The sequence below is a fragment of the Saimiri boliviensis genome, chromosome 2 (genome assembly GCF_048565385.1).
Source record: "Saimiri boliviensis isolate mSaiBol1 chromosome 2, mSaiBol1.pri, whole genome shotgun sequence".
Taxonomy (NCBI): domain Eukaryota; kingdom Metazoa; phylum Chordata; class Mammalia; order Primates; family Cebidae; genus Saimiri; species Saimiri boliviensis.
This window is the reverse complement of record NC_133450.1, coordinates 138,886,552-138,912,700: the sequence shown is the minus strand read 5'-3', so window position 1 is coordinate 138,912,700 and position 26,149 is coordinate 138,886,552. Positions and strand designations below refer to the sequence as shown.

Below are 26,149 nucleotides of genomic sequence, written 5' to 3'. Positions count from 1 at the left end.
ACGAGGGGAACAGGCACATCTGGAGGCAGGTTCTCCAAATCATTCTACTCTCCCGTGCCAGAAACAAAACACCCAGGCTTTTCCATTTAATCCCTAAAGGGCAATCCTCAGTACAGGCTTTTCCACTTAATCCTTAAAGTAAGCTCAGGAGAAACACCATTGCCCCACTGTACAGATGAGGAAATTGAGGCTTGGAGTTAGGATGTCGTCGCTTGCTGGCCCTGGAATCGTATCTGGACGCACAGACAGGACCCCAGGGGAGTGTGCTCCTGGCCCTAAACCTGTGTGAGGCAGAGGGCCAGCCCAGCCCAGAGGCGGGACAGAAGGGGCATGGGAATAGCTGGGGGACAGGTCAGACACCTGGGTCTCAGCCATATCTGGGCTGAGCAAGGCAAGCCCCTCGGGCAGGGCTGCCATCAGAGTGCGGCACCCTGGCCCCCGCCGAGTCCTGGTCCCCAGCACACACCCCCAGCGTCGTCCCCTCCAGGAACTGAGGTTCTCAGGGCAGGGCCTCTCGCCCCTTGTGCAGGCGACCCTGTGGGCGGTGATGGGAGCCCCGGCAGGCTCAGGAGCACACGACCGTCCCCGCGGGCAGCAGACGCCCTGGCACTGTCGCCGGCGCGATGCTGCGACGCTGTACCTCTGCGAGTCCCTAACGGTTCCCGAGGGAGCACTAAAGGCAAATATGTTAATTTGACTTCAATCATGGCTTTTCTAAGCGCATGCGGCATTAGTTTAGGACACATCACCTGAAAACTACTCACGCATGTCTGAGGATCCTGTCCTCAGCAAGAGAAAGCTTGAGCAAAGAGGGCCAGGGGCTGAGGAGGCCACAAGGGCCAGACATCCCACAGGGCGGGCACTGCACCCTCCGAGCTGACGGGGACACTTGGGAGAGGCAGGGCACTTGCCCAGAGTCCCCCACCCAGGAAGGGCTGCCTGGCACCTGGCCACCCTCAGTCCTGAAGCTGTGGTGCCGTCCTCCGGCTTCCAGGCAGTGAACACTCCTATGAGCACAAGGCGCCAATGGCGAAAGCCAAGGCATAGCTCTGGGGGCCCCGCAGGTGCAGCCAGGGAACCAGCATCTCCAGTCAGGCCCAGGCTGCACCGGCTGAAGCCAGCAGGTGGGGGCAGCAAGCCCCTCCTCTCCTGCAGGCCTGGGCGTCCTGAGAATGGCATGAAGGACCAGGCTGACTCGCTGGAGTGGAAAGGCCACTTGGCCCTCAACCAAAGGCAAGAGGGAGGCCACCAGAGGCCCCCCAGAGCTCCTTTTTTTCTGGGGCCCTGCCGTGGCTGGCACTTCCCAAATGCCCTCCGGGGTCACCAGAGCCCCAGAGTGTGGCTGCAGAAGCCAGATCGGTCTCAGGCCTCCCACCACCCACTGTGCTACTGGGAACAAGAAAGTTACTGGAATCTTGAAGCCTATAAGATTTCAGGCCACCAGGACAGGAGGCAACCAGGGAAGTCTCAACTATCCAGGACCCCAAGGCCCCAGGGGCCAGGCCATGGCGCTAGCCCTGCCACCTGTTCCCAGGGGCTCTTCTGGAGAGCTGCAGATGCAGACGGGCTCCACTGGCCTTGGGGCCGCCTGAGCCAGGCCTGGGGCTGACCTGATAAGCCCGCACCCTGGGCCAGCCACGGCAGTCACCGCTCTGCCTGACACAGAACCACACTCCCTACCCAGGGTGTGGCTGCCAGCCCAAGCCCATGCCATTATGCCCTGCAAAAGCCAACAGCTTGACCACAAGGGCCTCCTAGCAGGGCCAGGTGCAGCTGACCTGCGTCTGAGCCCACTCACAGCACAGCGTCCACTCCTCCACGTGGCCTCCAGGCCAGGAACTCGGCACTCGGGTCTGCTCTCCCGGCTCGGGGTGCCCGGGAAGGCGGTGCCGGGTGTCAGCTTCCACCTCGGGCCGTAACAGAATTCCCTCGTGACGTTTCTTGGAAATCAGTGGCTGTAATCACAGCTGCCGCATCGCTGCAAAGGCCTCTCAGCTGCCCGGTTTTGGTGTAATTATTACGAAAGCACAGTTAAAGCGAGGATGAGCCGAGGCCTCTGGGAAAACCCAATGGCCCTCGGAGGGTGGCTGCTGCCCCCAGGCCAGGAACACACAACCCCTCCCAGCTCAGCCCCTGGGCGCCATCCCCACCCAGTAGCAGTAGCAGCTGGTCCCTGACCAAGCTCCCTCCACCTGGGTGGCACCTGGCCCAGGTAACCAGGCAACACCAGCCGAGGGCAGGGCCGAGAGGGCAGCCAGCCCCCACCCCCGCCCACTGGACCCCTGCTGCCTTTGTACCACTCCCTCCAGCCCAGCCCACCTGCAGCAGTGCCCCGGAAACCCCGGAAACCCCAGGCCCCTGCAGGACTCAGAGGTCAGTGGAGCTGCTGCAGGTGCAGCAAAGACCGACGAGCCTGGCCAGGCCCTCCCAACCTCCCTGGGCCAATTTCCCCTTTCACGAAATGGCGGCACCAGACATTCTTCCAAGACTCTCTGCCCGAACACGAGCTGCCAGGGCCCTGGGTCAGCTCATCACTAAAGCAGGTGACCGCCCAGGACTGTCTGCAGAAGGGAGAGGCCAGGTTTGGGGGTGCCCCCCTCTGCCTGTCTCCCCAGGGCCTTCACCCACAGAACCTACGGTGTGGCCATGCCATGACCTGATGGAAGGGGCGGGGAGCCTTGGGTCCCGCACAGGCTTGGGAAGCAGAGGCCACCCCAATGCCAAGTCCGGGCTCTGCCAGCCTGTGCCAGGCACTGAGCTGAGGGCTGAGCCTCTGGTATGTTCACCTGCCTCCCCACCATGCCGGGGGGAGACCTGGGCAGGTGTGCACAGGGCCGAGCTGACAACCTTCACCTCGGGGAGGGGCAGCCACCATCCGTGAAGCACCGGGCCCGGCCCTCAGGGCCCAACAAACAAAAGCAGGCAGAGCCGAGGTGTCTTCGAAGGTGCAGCTGAGCCGATTGAGGACCCCCTGCCCCAGGCCTGTGCTGCATCCACGAACCAGCCTCCCACAAAGCGCCCCTCCTGCCAGCACCCAGCCCCAACAGGGCGCAGCCCTCAACCCTGTGTGCACACCATCCGATCACGGCCCCCTTGCTGTCTCGTGGGGATGGCTCGTGGCCAGCAGATCCCACGGCCGGTCCGTTCTCTGGGTGTTGACTGCCTTCCCACTCCCCAGATGGAAATACAGACGCCATCTTCCATAAGCAGCTGAGTGTGTTTCTGCTCCTTTCCCACCGAGCACGGCCTCTCTAGGCCGAGGGCTTCGTGCTGCCTGCCCTACTGCTGCCAGATTTCAGGGCGAGGGGAGACACCGTGTTTTATGGCTGCCGTAACTTCTGCCCCATTAGACATGAACGCTCATGTGAACAGGGCCAGACTGATCTGACGACCAAGCACTTCACACGGCAGAGCCTTTCCGGCAGCACAGCAGAAACCTGGGGACCCTCTTCTTGATGCCAGGAACGGAGCCACCCTGCCGAAGCAGACACTGTGGACATCACACGCTCCCATCAGAAGCGCCAGTGGACACGGGGCTCAGGGTTGCTGGAGGGGTGAGGGCCCTGAGGAGCTGCTCTCCTGCATCCAGCAGCCATTGCTTCACCCCAACCTGAGCCTAGGCACGTGGGGTCACCTCGCTGCTCAGGGGGGCAGCACCGCCCTCCCTTCCTTTCCAGGCTGGGTTGAGGGGAGGCAGCCACAGAGAAGGTGGGTGAGTTGGCCTTCACCCCTGTACTGGGAATAGCATCTCCCCAAAATCCACATGCACCCAAAACTCTAATGTGACTGTATTTGGAGCCAGGGTCTTTGCAGATGTCAGATCAAGTTCAGGAGAGCGTCCCAGATTCTGGGCAGGTCCGGAGGCCCCTTCTGAACAGAGGAAAACGTGGACACCTGTAAGGAACGCAGCACTGACAGCAGGCTGAGACTGACATGAGATGGACTGGAGCCCAGGGCACCACGTGGAGCTGAGGGGCCAGGCAGGGGCCCCAAGTCACCGTGGCCTCGGGCATTTGGGCACCACAGGTGGCCGGCACCACATGGAGCTGGGGGGTAGGCGGGGGCCTGAGACACCATGGCCTGGAGCTTCTGGCCTCCACAACTGTGCAAGAAATTCGGGCTGTTTGAAGCCTCCCCGCCCCACCACCCATTAGTGGTGCCGTGTTCTGGCAGCCCAGGATGCTCACCTGGACGGCTGCTCAGGGCCCCGGGCCCAGCTGGGCTGAGGGCAGATCTGGTCAGACAGATGACGTCCGCCAAGACCCCGGCCAGCCCAGGCGGCTCTGGGGCCCAGAGACAGAGGAGGTGCTGAAAGAGCCTCCCGCCCCGCCCCAACCTCCTCTCATCCCTCGGCAGGGAGACCTCCTCTCATCCCTCGGCAGGGAGACCTACGACTTGGCACAACCACATTCCCTATTTTCTCTACAGCCCCACAGCCTGAGCGGGGAGGTGGGGAAGGCGGTGCCAGCCAGGGCCGTCACTCACTCACAGTGGCACCAGGGACACCTGAGAGGCAAGGATCCAGCCAGGAGGGGACCCATCTTTCTGGGACCCCAACACGACTCACCAGCCTGCCACCTCCCTGTTTCCACAACAGAGACCCGAGTCGTCCACATCCAGACCTGGTCCTAGGTAGCTGACCCCTCCCCACCGCACATCCCAGCCCTTCCCGTGTCCAGCCCTGCCCCCACACACACCTGGGGCCTTCAGCAAAGGTGGGGTTGCTCGAGGGTTCCAGGGTTGCTTCGGGGAGTCATCCATCACACAGAAGCCCAGTTCCCCAAAACTGTTTTTGAATTAGCCAGGTGTGGTGGTGCATAACCAATTTTAAAATCAGTCAGTCGTGGTGGTGCACACCTCTGCAGTCCCAGCTACTCCAGCGGCTGAGGCGAGGGGATCGCCTGGGCCCAGGTTTGAGGCTGCAGTGAGCTATGATCGCGCCACTGCACTGCAGCCTGGGCAGCAGAGCAAGACTCTATTTCAAAAAAAAAGTTTCAAATTAAATTTAAAAAGAGACACAAGTAACTGTACTGTGGGGTCTGCACTGGACCTGCTGCTGTAAGGCCGGGAGGGGCCTGGGGGTCAGCTGCCAGCAGCAGGGGGTGCAGGCCAGTGGCAGGCAGCCCTCAGCCCATGTGCAAACAAGACACGCAGGTATCTCAAATGGTTCGGGAAAATGTTCTTTGTACAATATGTGCCATTTTTCCGTAAGTTTAATTACTTTATCTTCTACCTTTTTTCTTAAACATCTGAAGCAAAGTCCCCACCTGCCCGTGCTGGGCAGCCCGGTGGGGTAGGTGCCTCCACAATCCTCCCCATCCCTCCACAATCCTCCACAATGACTTGCTGTAGACACAAGGCCTGGGACAAGGGGTGGGCAGAGCCCCAAGGCCGGGCACCCCACAAGGCAGCTCTGACTCGCAGGGGCCACCTCCAGGCCCTTCACCTCCAGCTGGAGAAAACCAAGTCACCCCTGCAGACCCTCGCCAGACATTCATTCTTAAGGCCACTCCCTGACCGTGGCCAGGACCCTCCACGGGCCTTCAGAGCAGCAAAGCGCAGCGGCTGCCTTCCTGTGAGAGGACCCCCACACCCACAGCCGGGGACAGGACTAACAGCACGTGTCCCAAGGCCCCTACTCACAGCTGGGAGGTGTTTGGGGTGGGGGTGCCTCCGTTTTCCCATGTCATGAGGAGCCTGGGAGGCCTAGGGCTGGGCCCTGGGGCAGCTGCTGGTCTGGATGGCACCCGGCCTGGCTCTCGAGGTCCCAGGTCTGAGAACGGCTGGGCTTCCCCAAAGTCTGGCCTGGTTTGGGCTCCAGGGTCGTCGCGTGCCCCCAGCTTCCCCACAGCCGTCCGCCTACCAGCACCCAGCCACGGCCCCACCCAGGCTCTGCTGTGACCCACACAGTCATTTCCAGGCCACTTCATATGACATGGACTACCTAAACTGGGTTACAACAATTAACACGAATCCTGTTCCCAAACTTATGTAACTGCAGACACCTAGGAAAACCCTCCCCCACCAGTGGCCCCGTTTCCCTCCCCTGACCCCGGCTCAGCTTCGTCCTGGGGCTGGCTGGCGGCACTGCTCCCACGCCCGTCCAGGTGCCGTCCCAGCAGCGGCTACAGTCTGTGCCTGGCTGCCCGCCGCCATCCTGGGCAAGCAGAGGCAGCTCCCAATGCCCTCTATGCACTAAAGGCTTTCTGCCCCTCCCCAGCACACTGGGGGTGGGCACCTGCCTGACCCTCTGAGTTCGGCCTTCTGTGGAAAAGGTATCATTGGTGAGAAGCAGGCAAGATGAGGGCATCCTGGATTTCGGGTGGGCCCTGACTCCGGCGACACGCTGCCTTGGAAGAAGACAGAAGTTTGGACACAGAGGCACAGAAGGAAGGTGGCCTTCTGAGGACGGGGCCGATGTTCCACAAACCGAGGCAGGCCCCAGACAGCGGCAGCCTCCGGAGCGGGAGGGTGGCATGGAACGGAGTCTCCCCCAGAGCCTCGGGAGGAACCAGCCCTGATGCAGAGTGTCAACTCTGGACTCCAGAGCCTGGGCAGGAGCGCCCTCTGAGGCTTCCCGCCACCAAACCTGTGGCCTCTGTCGAGGTGGCCCCAGCAGACGGATACCCTGCCCCTCCAATCACACCCCAGGCTGCTGGAAAAGCGTCCTGCCTCCTCCTCCCGGCCTGTCACCTTCGCACGTGCAAACAGACACCCTGCCCTCCTGGAGCTGGCAGACCCCCACGGGAACCCCCAGAGCGGCATCCGCAGAGGTGGGGCCAGTTCCACAGGAAGGGAGGGCAGCACAGCCAGCACTCGCAGGGCCTGGCTGGGGAAGGGGCCTGCAGCCTCTGGGGCCGCCTGGGAGCCCTCTCTGGGTCTGCCCTGGGCTGGCCCCAGACCTTCCTGGTAACCGGAGAGCGGGGTACTGTTCCCCATTTGGAGCTCACCGTGGGAAAACTGAGGCCCAGGGAGGCCATGGTGTTTGCCAGCTTCCACCGCAGCCCGGAGGGAGAGGGGGCTCCAATCCCAAGCAAGCACTTGCTCTCCAACCCTGGGGGTGGCCGCTCAGCGTAGGACAGCCCGGACGGCTCCGGGAAGATCCCTGTGGAGGCCCTGAGCGCCCTGTCCTCCCTGGTCTGAGCTGCTCAAGGGAGGGCAAGCCCTTCCTGTTCCTCCCCATCCCTCATCTGCTGCCCTAGCCCAGAGCCATGGCCTGGGCAGACCCAGCTTCCCACCTTGGGGACTATGCTGAGAAGTCCCAGGAGGAGACCTAGAAGATGGGCATGCCCAGTGGTGTCATTTCACGGCACTGAGGTGAGCAGTATTCTGGGACTTTGGGGCTCTTAGGGTCACCAGGTGGACACCGGCTCAGAGAGAGCATCACTGGCCCCCTGGCTATGCGGGATCAGGGGAATTCTGCTCTAAATATGCTCTGTCTGGCTCCCTTACAGTTGGACAAAGCCTCTGGGGAGAATCTTTGAGCTGGGGACTGCACCACTGCTCACATCAGGCCCAGATGGAGGGGTTGACATGGGCAGGGGACACCCTGACCTCATCGGGGTGGCAGGGACCCTCAGACCCCACTCCCTGCCTCTCTTCCCTAGGGCAAAAATGTGAGTCCACATGGCCATGCTGGGCCCCAGCCACCATCCACATCTGTCCTGGTAGCTGCCCCTGAGCTCCTGGAAGCTGCAAAGCCACAGTGGTCGGTCGGCAGGATGAGCCACTGTGCATGGACGTGGCCCAGTCTGTGGCCAGGGACCCTTTCTTGGGGGCACCTGGGGCTCGTGAAGACCCAGGTCCAGTGACCACAGAAGTCAGCCTTGGTTAACCATCAGCAGGGGCTTCACTGCCATCCCCACCACAGTGGCCTCAGTGAGGCCCTACCCAGCCGGCCAGGAGGCATCAGTGGTCCGGAGTCACTGAGACGCAGGGAGGAAAAGGACTTGTCCTTCCTGACCCACAGCTCCGTGCCCCTACAGTCCCCTTGCCACAGAGGAGGGCTGTGGCCTGGGCATGGAGGGCAGGTTGGGCAGAAAGAACAAGGTTTGGGCTATCCCACAGAGGGACCTACCCCAGCCCCGAGGGGAGCCAGCCCAGCCCCCCCGCATCCTGGGAGAAGGTTTCCCGGAGGAGACAGCAGGCAATTTGCATAATATTCTTTGCAAGTTAATATCAGCCTCTGATAATGATCTCGGCATCGGCATCGCGTGGAGCGGCTGAGGAGGCTGTTACAACACTAAGTAATCATATTTTAAATTATGTTTCCCTTTATAGAAAGGTGTTGCAAAAACACACAGACACGAAATCTGTCTGTTGCAGCCCCGCTGCCAACCACCTGACCAGCTTTCCCGGCACCGCGGTTACGTGTGCAGCGCTGCAGCCGGCGAGAGCGGGGAGGCAGGCAGCCACAGGCCCCCCCTGAGCCCCCACCGCAGAGCCTCCCCCTGCCAGGGGACCCTCCCAGCCACGGACCCCACCCAGATCTTCATCAGGCTCTGGCCAGGGCCCGGGACCTCAAAGGAGGACCCATGGCCCACATCTGCCTGAGGTCCCCAAGGCCCTAGGAGGGAGAGGAGGGGGGTTCCCCTCCCCATAGCCAACCCCCTTGCTGGAAAACTGGCACCTGCCAGGCGAAGGGTGGGGGTATACAGATTTCAGAGAACTCAAAGCCCTCAGGTTCTGCTGCACCTGAGCCTCCGTGTTATCCCCCAACCCCGCCTGCTGGGGGATCCTGTCTCCCCCTCCCCCAACACTGGGGCCTCTCCCCAGGAAGGTGAACTCAGCCTTAGGGTGCCCTCCCTCCTCTGAGGCTCCCCCAGCTCTTGTACCTCTACCCCCCTTGGCATAACCACAGCTGGGGAAGCCCCTGAGTAACTCTTCCCCATTCAGAAGGGGGACCCCAGCCCAAACAGTCAGTCATGTTCTTCTGCTTTCCCTCCTCATTTAGGAGCCACTGCCGACCACTCAACCTCTATTTTCTTAAAAGCTTTTTTTCCCTTTTTTATTAAAAAAAAAAAAAAAATCCAATTATAGCACAAATCTCTCAGCAGGGGTCAGTGTGGAATAAGAATAGCCAAAGTTAATGGACATGACACGGGCAAGATTAATGCCTGAAGGGTTTCAGAAGTTGTGTGATGCGGATTTCATTAACATTTTAATTGTAATGTATCTTTTTAATCTCTCACCCTAATGGCTTTATATCCAAAAAAAAAAAAAAGGAAGAAAAAAACTGCTGACGACAACAAAAAGTATCAATATACAAAATTTAACAAAGGCGCTTAGCTGTGCAATGGAAATGAAATGAAATGAGCAAAACTCCGTTAAGGCTGATTTTTTGACAGCACAGAAGTCCAGAATGCAGCAAAGATGGTTACTTCCTTCTTGGCACAAACACCAGCTAGGTGGGAGAAGGGAGATGGGCACGGCCTGCTGGGCAGATGCCCAGGACCTGGGTGAGGGCCCTGGCCGGAGGGGATGCCTCAGGGGGACACCCAAGAAACACCAAGGCAGGCCCATAGCTGCCTGGACTCCAGGCAGCACCCAGGAGTGAGGAGAGAACTCTCCCAGAAAACACCAGCCAACTGAGAGGGAGCTACGGGACAGCGCGGGTGGGGAGGGGACATCTAAAGTGTCACTGTAATGAGGGAGGCTCCGACATGTTGTGGGTGGGGCTGGGTTTCTAGCGAGCCTCCTCTCAGCAGGCACCCAGCTCCCAGTGGCCTCCACCCTGCGAGAGGGACCCCAGGCAGCTCTGGCCAACAGCACGGCCACGGATTCCAGCCTCCAGCTTCCGACATGGGCTCCTGAAAAGTACTCAAGCCTGACTATGGAGGGCTGGGGAGATTTTTATTTTCAATCAACAAACATTTCTTGAGGCATGGCTATGCTGCAGTTGATGCTCTGCCCCTTCACAGACTACCAAGAGGCCAACACCAGCCCTGGGCCAGGCTGCCCTCGGGGACCCAGAGGCTGGGTTGGGGCCGGCCAGCGCTGGGCTTGGGAGACATCCCTGCAGCGTGGCTCAGTGCTCACCCCGGTGACTATATATGGGCACTTTCAGGCCCCGCTGCTCCCCGCCCCCAGCCCTGCCTGCTTCCCAGGCACAGGGGCAGGAGCTGGGCGGGCCCAGGAGCTCATGGCTGTCCATGGCCCTGTGCCCTCCTGAATGCCAGGGCCCCGCACTGGGGGAGGGGAGATTCCTTCAGAGAGACCTGGAGCCAGCCTCTCCTCCCGCCGAGTCCCTGCAAACAACATCTGGAGAAGAGCCTGCCCCTGGTTCTCCCGGGAGACTCAATGGCGGCTTCCTCCTAAAGGGTAATGAGCCTCGCCCGGGATTCCGGGGCTTCACTACCCCAGCAGCCCCCAGGCCAGCCCTGCCAGCGTGAAGGCGGAAAGGCAGGGCTGCCACGTTCAGCCTCCCTCGGAGGAGGAGGCAGAGGATGCTACTGTGTAGCAGGATGGCCTCGGAGGACGGGCTCCTCACTCAAGGTCACACAGCCGGGGCTGGAGTTCTCCCAGGAGACCTGAACCCAGGGTTCTGGCTGCCAAGTGCTCCAGTAAGGACCCAGGCCCAGCAAGCAGACACTGGGGATGGGGCGGGGTCCCAAGAGCCCTGGGTCAGGGCTGCCAAATGCCCTCCCTACTCAGACCGGCGCCCAGGCTGACCCCTGTTCAGACAGGGGTGAGGGCCGGTCCTGGAGTTCATGTCCCCAGATGACAAGCACCCAGTACTTCCAGATAGACACCTCCACGCCCGCCCACCCACCTGCGCCCTTGAGACCCTACACACGGGAGTGTGCTTCCAAAAGCCAAACTCTAAACAAAAGCAGTGAGGCCGAAGCTGAGGGCGGGTGGGGGAGGGGGACGGGCAGCAAATGAGCAGCTGCAGGTGACACAGTGGGAGAGCCCTGGCCAGCCGAGAAGCATATTTTGCAAATGATCTCATCCTACCAAGAGCCAGGGTTGGTGCGAGCAAGGATTTGCGAAAAAAGTAACAGAGGTCCCCAGGATCCCTGCCCCGTGAGAGAGGCGGGGGCAGGTGTGAGCAGCAGCCCCGGCCTGGGAAACCCGCGCCCGGGCCCCAGAGCCAAGGCCCAAGCCCAAAGACAATACAACCTTCCATCACGTCTCGGTGACTCTGGACAGGCTGGAAGGGAAAAGACTCGTGTGGGGCTTAGCAGGAGCCTCAGGGGAGGCCGGCGTGGGGGCCACACGCAGCTCTGAACTGGGGTGCAGTCGGGCGACAGTAGAGAAAGGCCGGCCAAGCTCCCCGGCCCCAGACCTGACTGCCTACCTCTGGGAGGACCAAGGGTGTGCCCAGACAAGCTGCCAGGAGAGGAACGAAGCGCCAGGGAGAGGAGAAGGCCCAGAACCCAGAGAGCCGGGTCTACAGACACTCGTGGCCAGACAGCCTGACGGAAGCTGGGGCGAGAGGTCCCAGAGAGCCCGTGCTACGTCCACAGCCCCCAGTCCGACCCAGACCCAACCAACCTCACAAAGTCCCACGGTGGGACCGGCCCAGACACCCACACGCATCAGAAGGCGGCTCAGGTCTCGCGTCCAGACAGGGGCTGGCGCTTCTGCCCGCCTCGGAGGATGCGCCGTGGCTTTGCTTCTTCAAAGTCCAGGCCTGGAAGCCCAGCCCCAGGTTTCCTCAGCCCAGGGCACTTCTGGCCACCGGACAGCCCTGGCCAAATGTGACCCTGATGTGGAAGGCGGCCCCCTTGTCCTGAGAACCACAGTGGGAGGTCGGCCAGCCTGGACCACCAAGGCAGGCACTCGGGCTACTTGGCAGTGTGAGCGGCAGTCAGGCCCCGCAGTCAAGTTCGAAAGTGTGTTCGTTACGCTGGCGTCTGTAGCAGGCCCTGGTCCTCCGGAGAAATGCACTGGTGTATCCTGGAGTAAGGGGTGCCACCTGCTGCCCCCCCTCATGGACTCATAGCCTCATTCCACAGGCCACAGTCCAGCTGGACCTCAGAACCGAAGATGTGACCCCGCAAAGGGGACAGAGTGACCCAGAGGGGCCGTGACATGCAGAGAGGCAGCTTGGGGACAGTGCGTGGGGTCGGCAAGGACAAGGCTGGCTGAGGAAGGAACAGGGGCTCTGCCCACTGACGGTGGCCGGGGCCGGTGGGCACTCAGTGCCCCGTGCGTCCCAAGGACACAGGTCAGAGGCACAGACCTCAGGGGAAGTGGAGCCCTGGAAACTCAACATCCGGAAAGGCCGACCCAGAGAACACGGCTCAAAACTAGGAAAGCCGACTCCAGACGTGGAGGCCGAGAGGAACCCAGGCCTGGAAGGCCACTCAGAGAGCAGCACGGCTGTTTCATGAATGTTGCAGGCTCGTGTTCTTGTTGGAAAACACAGGGAGGACTGAGGAATTTTTAAAAACTCACCACCAGCCCCCAGCGCAGGGCAGAGCGGCCCTGCGCACCCTTCCAGCAGCCAGCAGTAAAGCACAGAGGCTGTTCTTGCAGCCGGACCGCAGCCCAGCTCCCCCTGCTCCCAGCACGGGATCTCCCGGGAGGCTCCTCCGCTGCAGCGGCCCGCCCTGCCGCCAGTCCAGGGCCAGCGCCATCGTGTCCTGGGTGTGACCACTGCAAAAAGATCCCTGGCCACTGAGAGGTGACAAGTGATATCTTGTTCTACTTTCTGAGCCCATTCCAAGTCGCTCTGCCGAAAGGACAGGGGGCCACCACCTTGGGTGGCAGCTCCTTCTATTTCCTCTCCTTGGACTCTGGCCTGGCTGCCACCCAACAGTGACACCAGGGGAAGACGCCAAGAGGCCTTCCCGAAGGGAGGGGCTGGGAAAGGCCCCACAGGGGACGGGAGGAGGGCTCCAAAGATGGCCGGGAGAAGAAGGGGCGGGTGGCTGAGAGGTGGGCGGGCTGCCAGACCCTTGACCTGACTCCAGCACCCCTGCTGGGGGTGCTACAGGCTAAACCCCCCCGCAGAGCGCTGAGGTGAGCGTCCCACTAGAGAGCAGCGGGGAAGGGGGTCAGGAGCTGGCCAGAGGAAAAGAGGGGTGGGTGGGAAGAAGGGGCGACCTGGAGGGACCCGGATCATTGCAGGACAGGGCGGGGATGCTGGCAGGAGGGCAGGGACACAAAGGTGCGCAGGCTCCCGGAGGCAGCTCCAGGGATGGCAGTCGGGGCGGCAGAGAGGCGGCTGCCTGGGGCGCCCCAGGTCAACAACCCCGCCACACACAGGAAGGAACGCGCAGCAGAGAACACAGCGCAGGGCGCCCAGCGGCCCAGGGAGACGGGGCCACAGCACGTGGGTGAAACACCTCCAATCCGGAGGCCTCGCGCGGGGTGGGGGAGGGAGTGGAGCGGCCGGGGAGGCCAACCACAGGGACCCGCAGACCCACAGGTTCAAGCGGCTCCACAACCAGAAGCCAAGACCAAACTTCCCCCAGCGCCTGGCAGAGGGGCCGGGAGGTGATCTCTGACCCCCGACCCCACACTGTCCCAGCAACAGAAGCAGGAAACTCGATGGGAAGACCTGGTCCGCCCAGGCCGTGCGGGGTGCCCGGCGGCCCGGGGCTCCGCTGAGTTTCTTAGAAAAGAGGCTGGGCCCCCAGACCTCAGCTCCGCAGAGACCAGACGCCGGCGAGAGGCGGAGCCCCCGCTCCCTGCGGCCCGACCCCAGTTTCAACCCAGGCTGGGGCCCGCGGGAAGGAGGAGCGGGAGGCAGTGGCGATCCACGAACGGGCCCACCTGGACCAGGAGGGCAAGGCGCGGGCCGGGCCGAGCCAGGCAGCTGCGCAGATGCGCCGCGGGCCTCGGACCCCGCCGGGAGGGGTGGGTCGCTCCGCCCTGGCTCCAGGCCACTGTGGCCCTGGCTTCCCCCAGCCGGAGGGCTGGATCGGCCAGTCTGGTCCCCGGGGAGGCCGCGGGTCCCCAGAAATTCAGAGACACCCGGAGAGCAGGGGGCACGGGGGGAGGAGCGCCCCGGGACGCCCGGGGCTGTGGTCTCCCCAGAACGCGCTGTGCGGGCTCCGAGCCCCGGGTCGCGGGCGCCTCCGCCGGGACTCCCCGGCCCCGCCCGGCCCCCTCCGCGGGCTCCCGAGCCCGGCTCCCGCGCGCACGCCCGGCCGCGGAACTCGGCCGCACCCGCCCCGCGCGGCCGGCACTGCGGCAGCGGTCCGCGCCAAGTTGGGCGGCCGCGGAGTTGCGGGAAGTGCGGGCCCGGTCGCGGGACGACCCCGCCCGGCGGCGCAACACAGGGGCGGCCGCGCGCGCCAACTTGGCGGTACCTGCGGGCGCCCGGCCCGGTCCGGCCTGGGCAGCTGCGGCGCGCCGCCCGCGGCAGGAAGTGCTCGGCGTCCCGGCGCTCCGGCTCCCATGGACTTTCTCCGACCTCGCCCAGCACCGGCGGCCGCACCGCGGCGGGGGCGGGGCGGCGGCGGGGGAGGTGCCCGCGGGCCGTTAAAGGGACAGCGCGCCGGACGCGCGCGCGCGCGCACTGGCAGCCAGGTGGGCGCCGGGGGCCGGGTCTGGGGGGACCGGGGGCCGGGAGGGTCCCGAGGGGTCCGGCGGGGCTGGGGGGGTCCCGAGCGCGGGGGAGGGGAGGCGGCAGCTTCTCGCCCCTCGCGTGTCCTCCTTCCGGAGCTGCCGGCGGCCGACCCTGCGCGGGACACCGGGCGAGACGGAAGCCGGACACCGGGGTGCAGAGGACGGGGCTCGACGTCTGGGCCAGGGAAGGACCTGGAGCGCCGCCCTCAGCCCTCCCCGGCCCCGGCCCCGCCGGACTCGCTAAGCCCGGGAGAGCCCCCGACCCACCCCCTCGCGCACGCCCTCCCTGCGGGGACCGCGTCTGCACCGTGCGGCCTTCGGGATCCTGGCGGGAAGTGCGGGCATCCGCAGCAGCCCTGGACGCTCGGGCGGGCCCTGGAAGACGTGAGTGCGGGAGCGCCCTCGGGCGAACCTCTGCGGGGCTCCGTCGCCCGTCCCTGCGGCCCTGGAACTGCAAGCTGCCGGGATGTGGCCCGGTGCTGCCTTCAGGCCTGGTGTGATACGGGTGCACTGGCGCATAGACAGCCATAAGGTACCGGCCACGCAGCTCTCCATCTGCCCGAGGCCACGCTCCTGAGGACAGAGGTGCAGTTTTAAAACAAGGGCACAAGGAAAATAAAACCAGCCACACACCCAAAAGGACCCAGAGACCCCTCCACAGCTGCCCCCCAACCTGGGGCCTGAAATCAAGACAGGCTGCAGTGGTCCTCGGAGGCCGAGCCAGCCTCACCCCCACAGCCGGCTCCAGAGTCCTGGCGGGAGAATGGCGTGATACCACCTCAGCGGCCCCAACTGAGGACCCTGGGAGAAGGGTTGAGAAGGAGAAGCCCACCCGTGTCCCAGAGCCTCTGGAGTTCTGGGATCAGAGGCCTGGGGCTAAAGCCCTGGCATAGCCAGCCAGCGTCATTCCCTGGACAAATCAGCAGAGCTTGGCCAGGTTCCCGTTCCCCCAGCCTCAGGCTAGCCCCTTGATCTCGGCCACAGGCTGGCCCTTGACCACAGCCTTAGGTTCTACTCAGCTCCCTGGCCAGAACACCCACACACCAAGCTCCCTCCCTGGCTTGCCCTCTGGGGGCGAGTATGGAACCCTGAAGGGACTCTGAGCTCTCCCTCAGAACCCACCCCACTAGGCCTAAGTGCAGTCGAAGGTCCCACACCCAACCCTGCCCACTGCCACTGCCAAACTGCAGCACTGTCTACTTTGGGAAGGAGGCAGGACTCTACAGGCTGGAGACACTTGGCCACACGTGGCTTGGTGTGTGGACTTGTGGTCCTGGCCCACAAGGGGCAGGGTGAGAGGGACAGGTGGACAGACAACAGCTGTGCATTGGTGTCACCTGCTCAGCACAGGTGGAGCCGGGAGGCCCTGGGCGCCAGGTGGGGAAGGAGGGTTCCGAGCACCTCCCACAACCAGGCCGCTCAGCAGCCTCGGGGTTCAGTGGTTCCTAAGCCTGACTACGATCTCTGCAGGCTCTCTCAGTGAGCAGGGCTCGCCCAGGCCCCCGGGAATCCTGAATCCCAGACACAGATGCCCAGAGCTGCTTCCAGTCCCGGAGCAGACCCCAAGAGCCTACGCGCTATAACCCCCGGCCCTGCAGGCATGGGACTGATTGTTTTAATCACTTTTATTTTCTAAATATTAAAGACATCTTCTTCAGTGAAGGATATTTGGAAGGCATGGCAAAGTGTTTAGAAGATCTCGGATACTCAAAAATCAGTACCCCAATATTCGTTTGTCTACATGTATGTACACCAACATTCATCAACATACACTTTTTTTTAGAGACTGTCTCACACTGTCGCCTGGGCTGGAGTGCAGTGGTGCATTCTTGGCTCACTGCAACTTCTGCCTCTCCGGTTTAAGCAATTCTCCTGCCTCAGCCTCCCAAGTAGCTGGGATTACAGGCACCTGCCACCATGCCCAGCTAATTCTTTGTAGTTTTAGTAGAGACGGGGTTTCACTATGCTGTCCAGGCTGGTCTCAAACTACTGACCTCGTGATCCACCCACCTTGGCCTCCCAAAGTGTTAGGATTACAGGCGTGAGCCACCGAGCTCAGCCTGACTTGCACCTTTTAAAGCAAACCCTGCATCCCTACTGAGTTCCAGGCCTGTGACACTGATGTTGTACACCTTACCGCATTTAACGTTCACGACAGTCCCATGAAGTGAGCTGTTTATTTCCATTTTTTTGTTTTGTTTTGATTTGATTTTTTATTTTTTTTGTTTTTGAGACAGAGTCTCAGTCTATTGCCCAGGCTGGAGTGCAGTGGCGCAATCTTGGCTCACTGCAACCTCCACCTCCCAGGTTCAAGAGATTCTCCTGCCTCAGGCTCCCAAGTAGCTGGGATTACAGGCATGCACCATCACACCCAGCTAATTTTTGTATTTTTAGTAGAGACAGGGTTTCACCATGTTGGCCAGGCTGGTCTCAAACTCCTGACCTCAGGTGATCCGCCCACCTCAGCCTCCCAAAGTGCTGGGATTACAGGCATGAGCCACTGCATCCGGCCTTATTCCTGTTTTACAGCTTAGCCTGGGGCTCACTCACTCAGGAGTCCCCAGCAGGACCTGGGCTGAGTGGAGGTCGCAGAGCAAGGGCATCCTCCGCATCTCTCCCGGTGTTTGAGCTTGTTGATTCCTGGCGATACGAGGGCCTGGTGGCCACAGTCCCATCTGAGCACAGCAGCATGCTGCCCTGGGCCTTCCGCGCAGAGGCCCCGTCCGGGATCTGGGCCTGAGTTCTCATGGCCTCATAGCTTGATTTTTCCCCTTCCATCCAGAAAGCATGGCGGGGTGCAGGCGGTCACAAACCACATCTGCAGACACTGCGGAGCCCCTGGGTGTGCTCGGGAGCCACACACAGAGGACCAGCCTGTTGGCGTGGCCACCTGCCTGTCCTCCCCTGGATGGGAGAAGCCTCTGGGGGCCTCCAGGTGCTGCTGCTCTTGTGTAGGTGCTGACACCCACCCCACCCCAGTCTCACACCAGATCCAGTCTGTGCCCAACCTAACAGCTGTGTATTAAAGTCTTAGTGCCACCCTCCTGGTCTGCAGCTGCCCTGTTCTCCAGTGACTGCCACCACCCGCCACCAGCCTGTCACCACACAGCAGCACAGGGCTGCTTCTAAACCTGTCGGATCACCCCCACCAGCTCAGAACCCCCAAGAGCTCCCCAGAGCACTTCTTGCTCGGCGCACCAGCCCAGGTGATTGTGTGACCTGGATCCAGCTCCCCACCCCTGCCTCACCCCCCTACGCCGCCCATGCCCCACATCCCACCCCCGCGGCATCCTCTCCCACGCTGGCTTCGCTGCACCTGCTCTTCCCACTGCCTGAATCTTCCACCCCTGTGTCTCCAAGGCTTGCTCTGTCACTTCCGTCGAGTCTCTGCCCCAATATCCCTGGCTCAGGAAGCCTTCCCTGACCCTTCCTTATAAAAGAGCCACATGGCCATCAGCAATGGGAACCCCAGACCCCGTCCTGACACTGGTCCTCCCTTGGGTTCTATCCGTACAGCCTCCCACTTTGTCCACTGTCTCTTCACTGGCCCAGTGGAGTGCCTGGCACAGAGCAGGTGCCCTGAGGACTCTCAGAATTGGAGCCTAAGGCTCCATCTCTCTCTGCCCCATTTCCAGGGGATGCTGGGGATACTGTGCCCCAGCCCCCTCCACCCGCCAAGCTCTGGTGCCTCTTCCCAGTCCTCAGAGCATCCAGGGAGCTCCGTCAGCAGAAAGGGAAGTGGCAGGCACCTCCCTGGTGCTGCTGTGTGGGTCAGCCCTTGGCCAGGGCTGTTGGGCTGAGAAGACCCCAGCAGGACCCGGAGCCTCTCACCAGCCCAGCGCAGGCTGTCAGCTGCGCTCCGGGCAGCTCCCCGAGCCACCGCACCCTGAGTCAGGAGGATGGCCAGAGGGCTTCCGTGCCCACTCTCTCTCTTGCATCTCACCTGTCAACACAGAAAAGAGGAGCAGAACAGCCTTCGGTGAGACGGCCAGTGGTGAGGCCATCTCCGGAGGAAGCCGCTTTCAGTGCCTGAAGGGCAGTTCACCTGGGGCAAGAGAAACCTCTGCCTTCCTGGGGTGGGGCCTGCGCGGAGGGAGGGCTTTCCTGCTCACTGGGAGCCTTGGGGGTACCCCGCAGACACCCCAGTCCCAACAGTGGGTTTAGGGAAGAGGTGGCCAGGCCCCGGCCTTGTGGCTTACATGCAGCGGATGATAAAGGCCCATGAAGACATGTGCACTCAGTGAGATGGTGGGAGAAGCCTGCTCCTATTCGAGGAATGGGTGAGGAGGTGGGGGTCTGCAGGGGTGGAGGCGTGACGGTAACCCCTGCCCGCCAGGGCCGGCACCCATGCCTCCACCCAAGGGGGGTCTGTCCTGTGAAGCTGCCCCAATGCCTGGCCTCAGAGGGCTTGCGGTCCAGCAGGCAGGGCCGCAGACTCTGAACCAGAAAGGGAGAGACTGACTTAGAGTGGGCTCTTTCCCCTTTTTTTGCATTGTTTTCCAACTCAAGGTGAGATTCACGTAACCTGACAGCAGCCACTCCCATGTGAACAACTCGGTGGCATTCAGCACATTCCCAGGCCTCCCAAGCAGCCTTGGTCCCTGCCCGCTGTCTCCCCTGCTTCCCGCGCTCAGGGCTCTCCTGGCAGCGCTTCCTCCATGCTCTGCGTGAGGCCCCCTTTCTGCTTCCCTGCCCGTTCCTTTCCCCCATCAGAGTCCATGGTTATGTATCAGAGTGCCAGCCTCGCTCCTGCCCCACTCCTGCCTCGCTAAAGAGAGGCTCCAGAAGTCCCTGGCTGCTCCAGTGCCTCGCTTGTCAGGGCCCTGCTCTGTGCCAGCCATTGGGTTGGGGGCTGAGCTGGGCCCACCAACCTCACCCTGGGCCCTGGGTGCAGTCCCCAAATTTGTAGAAGCCAGGCCCTGAGTTTTACCAACTGGGGTTTTTGCCTGGTATCTCCAGCTTGGGGTTCAAATTGAGGCCATTGTCCCTTTTTTTTAGTAAAACAGTCCCCATCCTCTAGCTCCCAGGCTGCTCCCGGAGGCAGCCTCCTCCCGGAGGAAGTCAGCCCAGGAGCCCAGGGTGGTGCCTGCTGAACCCTGGAGGACAGTGAGGGGCTGGGGCCCCCAGAGCCCAGGGGATGAGGGCTGTGCACAGCAGAATGGCACAGGACGCTGGACAGGGCCTCACCCGCCTGGCCACCCAGGAACCTGGATGCTGGACAGGGCCACGCCCACCTGTCCACCCAGGGACCTGGATGCTGGACAGGGCCTCACCCGCCTGGCCACCCAGGGACCCAGATGCTGGACAGGGCCTCACCCACCTGGCCACCCAGGGACCCAGGCCACACGACAGCCAAAGCCCCACTCAGAACATCAGGCCTTGGCAGGCCCCCAGGGAGTCCACCTTGAGCACCACTCCTTGGGGTCCTGAGGCACCCACCCCCCTCTTTGGTTCTGGAGCAGCTCCTAGAAGGCATGCTGTTTGCAAGACCAAGCCCAGCTGGCCCCGCCCCCACCCCCAGCTGCAGGTGAGGGTGCGGTTAGGGTTAGGGAGTGGCGGCTCCACCCACCCGCAGGACAATGGGAGATGCCGGCGGTGTTTGTGACACTTCAAGACCCCTGTGTCTCCTGCGGAGCTGGCCAGAGCCCGTCCCCCTCCCACTGCCATTTCTGTCTTTAGGGCGGTTTTTCTGGCAAATGGGTTCAAAGCCTGGGCAGGGCAGCCCTGGGCTCACCACCCCTCGGGGGTCCCCACCCTGATTAGGACCCTGCTGGGCTCCAGGGCACCTCCATGGGCCACGGATACTGGGAACACCTGCCATCCTGCTGGCTCTTTTTGGTGTCACTGCTGTGACCACCACGAAGCCCAGCGTGCTGACCCTGGCAGCTCCCACCTCTGCCTGCGGGGCTGACCATTTGAGGCCCGTGTACAGGCACTGGGCTGCATGGAGGGGACAGGGCTAGCTCCAGGAGGCCGGAAGGACCCAGCTTGCCCTGTAGCGAAGCTGTCCCTCTGTGCTCAGGGACGTCCCTCCCAACCTGAGCTGCTGACCTCGCCCACTCCCCAGCCTCCGTCCCTCCACCCACGCTGTCCCTTGCAGCAGCTGGGCTCTCTCTGAGCCGCTGACACAGGGCCTTTTCTCCCGAGTTGCCTCTGCCAGGACCCCCTCTCTGGCAGGTGGCAGGTGAGCACCAGTTTGCACCCAGGGCCAACTCAGGACATCAGAAAGCGGTCTCTGATGCTCCAGTGGCCCTCCCAGCACCAGGGTCCCTCCTCAGGACCCTTGATGCAGCTGAACTTACATCACCGGCCCCCAGATGAGGAGGGACCACTTGCTGGAGGAGCCAGGAGCCCAGTGGCCACAGCAGAGGCATCTGCAGTTTCCCTGAAGGGCCAGGTTTGGAGGCCAGCTGGCCAAGAGGGAAGGCGGCCAGTAGGGCTGCAGGCGAGGCCCTCCATCCTGCTGGGCTACGTGGGCGGGCCGGCACCCCTGACTCCGCAGAGGCACAGGAAGGCACTTGGCCCCCTTGAGAACAAGGTCACTGGCCCCTGCTCCTCCTGTTCTAGTATCCGGGGTGGCAGGCTGGTTAAAAAGAGACCCAGGTCTGCCATGGAGGCGGCAGGAAGTGGTGAAGGAAGAAGCTTGGGCCGGGACTCTGCGGGGAAGGCTGCAGGGGACCTGTGGGTTCTCTCCCTGGGGTGGGTGAGGGTGGGGTGGCGGCGGAGCCACGAGGAGCGAGAGGGACTGGGAGGGAAGCGGAGGTGGGGAGTGTTCAGACCAAGGCCAGGCAGGTAGGTACCCATGAAGGCCACACCACGTCCTGGGATGGAGAAGATGGGGACAGACGGGCTGCTGTGGCCCTCCAGGTAGGAACAGGCAGTTGCCGCTGGATTCTCAAGTGTCCAGGGAGTCCGGGCCAGACCGGGCTGGGGTCAATGATGCAGGGATGGTCTCTACGGCTGGACGAGGCCACTGGGGGCCAGAGGTAACTCGTGGTAACCGTTGCTCCAAATCCGCCCCCAGTGCCTGGTCCTGCCTTACCTTCTTGCATCTGGCCACAGCCACTCGGCCCTCCTCCACCTTCTTCTAGTGGCTCTGGAGCCACTCTGCTCTCCTGGGCTTTCCAGCCTCTTGGATGCTCCTCCTCTGCCCGCCCTCCGGCCCTCGAGCCCCCCAGGGCAGAGCAGCTGCCTCTCAGACAGGCCGGGCCGTTGGAATCACAGAGTCCCAGGGCCAGGCCCACTGAATCCGAATCTCAGGTGACCGGTGTGCACGCTGGAGTCCAAGATGGAACCTGGGGGCAGCCCCTGAGCGCAGCCTGTCCTCCGCTCCAAGCTGCAGGGCAGTGGGCTCCTTCCTGGGACCTGCTGGCACCTGCGGAGCCAGCTCGGGATCTGGCCCCAGGAGGAAAGGGAGGCTCTTGGTCTCCCAAAGCTGCCATGGAGCGAGCGTGAGTGAGGGAGAAGAGCTGCCCAGGGCGGTAGAGGTGACGGGAAGGTCCCCACCAGGAGAAGAGGGAGCTGGCACATGGGTCCCCTCTAGGCTGGGGGTGCAGACAGTGGCACAGGTGCCAGCAGAGCCCTTTCCTCCAGGTGCCCACGGTCTGACTACTCTCTGTCCACCCTGGTGCACCCCAGCGGGATGAGTGCTGCCCCCACACCCTGTGCATAGGGGCCCCAAGGTATCCACGCTGAATCTCTGGCCTCCTGCCTGCCGGCCTCATGGCCGTGTGTTTGTCGTGGTTCAAGGAACTTGGGAGGGTGGGAGGGGAGGCCAGGCTCCCAGGAATGTATCCCAGAGCAACCAGAGCATCATCTTACAAAGCAGCCGGGGCCTCTGTGCCATGGAGGGATGGGAGAGTGAAGCGTCACCAGGGACTCGGGTGTCAATTCCAGAGTAGCAGCGCAGGGCCAGGGAGCCACCCTGCTGAGTGCCTGCCCAGATGCTGGGCTCGGGCACAGCCTGCTGCTGCTAGAGCAGCCCCGAAGCCCCCAGCAAATGTGGCCAAACACTGCCCATCTGCGACCTTCGTGCCGGGTCCCAGGAGTACGGTCTCAGGGAGAGTGAGCAGTGATGTCCCGCCCCAGCCTGCCCCCCTTCCCCCGCAGCCTGCGCAAGCAAGCTCAGCACTTCTCCAGGGACAGGGAGTGTACCTGGCTCCAGGCAGGTGTGCCAGCCGGGGTGCAGGCGCACAGACATCTGGAGGTGGGGGCTCTGTGACAAAACAGTCCCCGCTTTAGTGTCCATGGGGGAGGGGTGTTTCCTGGTGCTTCTTCCAGACAAGCCGAAGGACGAAACAGGCAGCTGATGGTCACATAAACCACCTCCCCTCCACAAACCTGGGCAGAGCACATTTGTTTTATGATGCGATTTCACCTTACAAGGACCAAGGGCAGGAATGTCAGTCGGTTTCACATCCTGCTAATCTGCTCAAGCAGTGGTCTGTGATTGAAGCTGCATTTGCTTCAGAGATTCCTGCGTTCCCTGGAGTCTCCCGCTGAGAGGGTCTCACTTCCCTCGGTTTCTCCAGCCCGGGGCTGGGGTCATCTGGTAGACCCGGCTCCACAGGAGGCTAAGCCAGGGCCCAGCACCGTGGAAATGGCCAGTGGCACCAGCACACCTGCACTGCCGGGGTCAAAGGGGACCCCAGGAGCTCAGGTGCTGGTGCATGGTGAGTGGGAGTGCTCACTGGCTTACAGACCAACCCCAGCAGGCAGGTCCAGTGTGTTCCCGAGGGCAGCGCCAGGGTCCCCAAACCACCAGCCTCGCTTGTTCTGCTTTCCCCTGTGGAAAAGCACGGGCCTGTGGTTAGTGAGGCCGGTGTCCTCATCTCGAAGCTGGAGGTTGCTGAAGGCTGGTCTGGGGATAGACACTTGCTCATCGGGCCCCACACCCCTTCCGGAAAGCCTCACACTCCTCCCAAAAAGCCCCCTCTGGGGGTAGCCTCTGCTTCCCGGGATCATCTTCTCCAGCTGAGGGCAAGAGCCGAGGGGCACGGCAGAGCTGACCAGCCAAGGGGGTCGCGCCCCTGTCCCCGGGACGAAGGCACCATTGCAGGCACTGCCCTGAGAGGAAGAGTGCGGTGACCCAGGCCCAGGAAGGCTGGGATCAGACCCTGCTGTGCAGGCCCTCCACGGCCTTAGACTGGGCCCGTCGGTCCAGGGAGTGCAAAGAGCAGGGATGGAGCCGGGGGGCTCCCTGCACGGTTGAATGTGGCTGCTTCCCTGGCACTTCGCAACCTTGCTCGGACCTGCCACAGCAGTGCCCACAGCATCTTGGCAGAAAGAACAGAACATCCCAGGGTCCTAAGCCAGGTCCCTGGAAGGATGGTGAGCCAGGGCATCTGCTGTGCCCAGGGCCAGCTGGCATGGGCACGGGACAGGCCACATCATCCTCCGCGGAGGAGGTCGGCTCCCGCAGGGCCGGGACATCTGTGGGCTCCTTGTCAGGCGCGTTTGGGTCTCGCAGGAGAAACGGGTGAGTATTTTGGTTCTCGTCCGCGGCTGCAGAGCCCGAGCCTCCCTCTGCTCCTGAATTAGGGCAGTGCCATTTTGGGTTCCGCATGCCCTCTCTCGGTTTAAATTGGGTGCTCTAATCGTCTTCCTCTTTTGTCCTAAATTTCCCTCTAATGTTTTACGCAGCTGTGAAGCAGCTGCTGCCTCCTGCTCCAGAGAGGGCTGAGGTCGGGCGGCTGCAGTGACTCACCTCCTCCTGGGGGACACTGCAGAGCCCCTTGGCCAAGTCAGGCTCAGGGGCCAGCCAGTGCCCTTTGCAGGACACACGTGAGAGCTAGGCTTGGGAAAGCCCTTGGCAACAGCTGGAGGCTCCCAGGTAAGACAGACGGAAGGACTCCGAGGGTTCGAGTCCCAAACAGCAGGGCTGCCTTTCTGGTGGGTGTTGGGCGGTGAGGCGGGGGTAGTTGTTTGTTTTTGAGACAGAGTCTTGCTCTGTTGCCCAGGCTGGAGTGCAGTGGCACAATCTTGGCTCACTGCAGCCTCCGCCTCCCAGGTTTAAGTGATTCTCCTGCCTTAGGCTCCAGAGTAGCTGGGATTACAGGTGCATGCCACCACACCCGGCTAATTTTTGAATTTTTAGTAGAGACAGGGTTCTACTATATTGGCCAGGCTGGTATCAAACTCCTGACCTCAGGTGATCCACCCACCTCAGCCTCACAAAGTGCTGGGATTACAGGCAGAGCCACCACACCTGGCCTGGGGGTGGGGTTAGTTGTAACTTGGCAATAGACGAGCAGCTCCCGGGAGACATCCTGCTGCAAGTCACACTCACCGAGGCCTCTACTGCCCTGGCACAGTCATTCAGAGAGTGAGTGCTGAAGGCCCGCTATGCCCCAGGCCCCAGGGACCCATGGGACACCCACCTGTTCTTGGGTTTGTCCCTTCAATCAATCATTCACCTGACCGCGGAGTGTCAGGCTCAGAGCTCCAAGAGAAGGTCTAGCGTTCTATAAACCGACCCCTGGAGACACCCAGCACCAGGATGCGTCCCTGAGAACAAGCCCCAGGAAAGGGTTTGGGCCACAGGCGGCCATGCTGGCCTGGCCCAGGGTCATCAGCTGTGCCTCAGGCAGGGCATGCAGCCAGCCCCTGGCACCTTCCCTCACGGAGAGGGTCTGCCCAGTTCCAGCAGGAGCAGAGCGCAGCCTCCAGTGTGGCATCGAGGGTCCCACAGCCCCGCCCCAGGCCCTGGGAAAACAGTGACCAGGGAATCTGGAGCTCCCTGGCCCACTGCAGCGGCCGCGCTGTGGTGAACCCTCACCCGAGTCCAGCCCCAGCCCTGGTTCTTCCTCCCTGCACTTGCCACCTGGGGACAGAAATCAGGCCTGGGGCTTTCCCTGGGCTCGGCCTGGGAAGAGCCAGTCCAGCGCCCCACCCCACTGCAGGCTGTGGGCCCACCCTCCCTGGGTTCCCGCCCCCTTATCTCACAGGAAGAGCTGGGCCCGGAGAGGGGCAGACCAGAGGGGCTTGGGGGTCAGGGAGCCCCACCACTTCCGGCCAATCAGCCCAGCGACTGGCGACCCCAAGTGCGGGGACCACAAAAGGAGTCCTTGCCTGTCCACGTTTGAGAGTAGACTTTTTCTGAGCAGGAACAGGGGACTCACCTGCCAATGGCTACCCAGGCAGGGGCTTCCCGGTTCCTCAAGGGGCCTCCGTCCCTCTGTACTCTGGAGGGAGCATGGGAAGGAGCCACGGAGGGAGGGCGGCAGGGCTGGGAAGTGGAACAGGGCATCCGGAAACGCTGGGGCACACGGTGCCGCATACCCACATGCACACACGTGCATACACACGTGTACCAAGGCATGCACCCCAGCCAGGTGCAGGAGGTGGGGTCAAGGCAGGCTGCACCGTGCACAGGTGGTGACCGAGCTCCGGCTGGCCCAGCTGCAGGAGAAGGGGGAAGGGAGACGCGGATTCTTTAGAATGCTTTTATCCACTGCGGGAGCAGGAAGGCAGCCAGGGTTATCACAGCACAATTTCAAAAACATACAAATAATTCATGCCAGCATGATGTCATGGTGTTGTAAATAATGAATCCACACTTAAAATCCAGATTGATAGCTTCAAAGGGCAGCCCCCACCCCTGGACAGGTAGGCAGGGCATAGTGCC

The 26,149-nt window shown here is 62.4% G+C and overlaps 1 protein-coding gene across 1 annotated transcript in view; it reads right to left on the bottom strand.

Annotated features, from left to right (window-relative positions):
- Positions 1 to 14,399, bottom strand: part of NACC2 (NACC family member 2) — an 87,981-nt gene extending 73,582 nt beyond the window's left edge. Inside the window, exon 1 of the mRNA XM_039461428.1 lies at positions 14,265 to 14,399. The gene's annotated coding sequence lies outside the window, so the exon portion shown is untranslated. The remainder of the gene's footprint in view (positions 1 to 14,264) is intronic.
- Between the last annotated feature and the right edge of the window lie 11,750 nt (positions 14,400 to 26,149).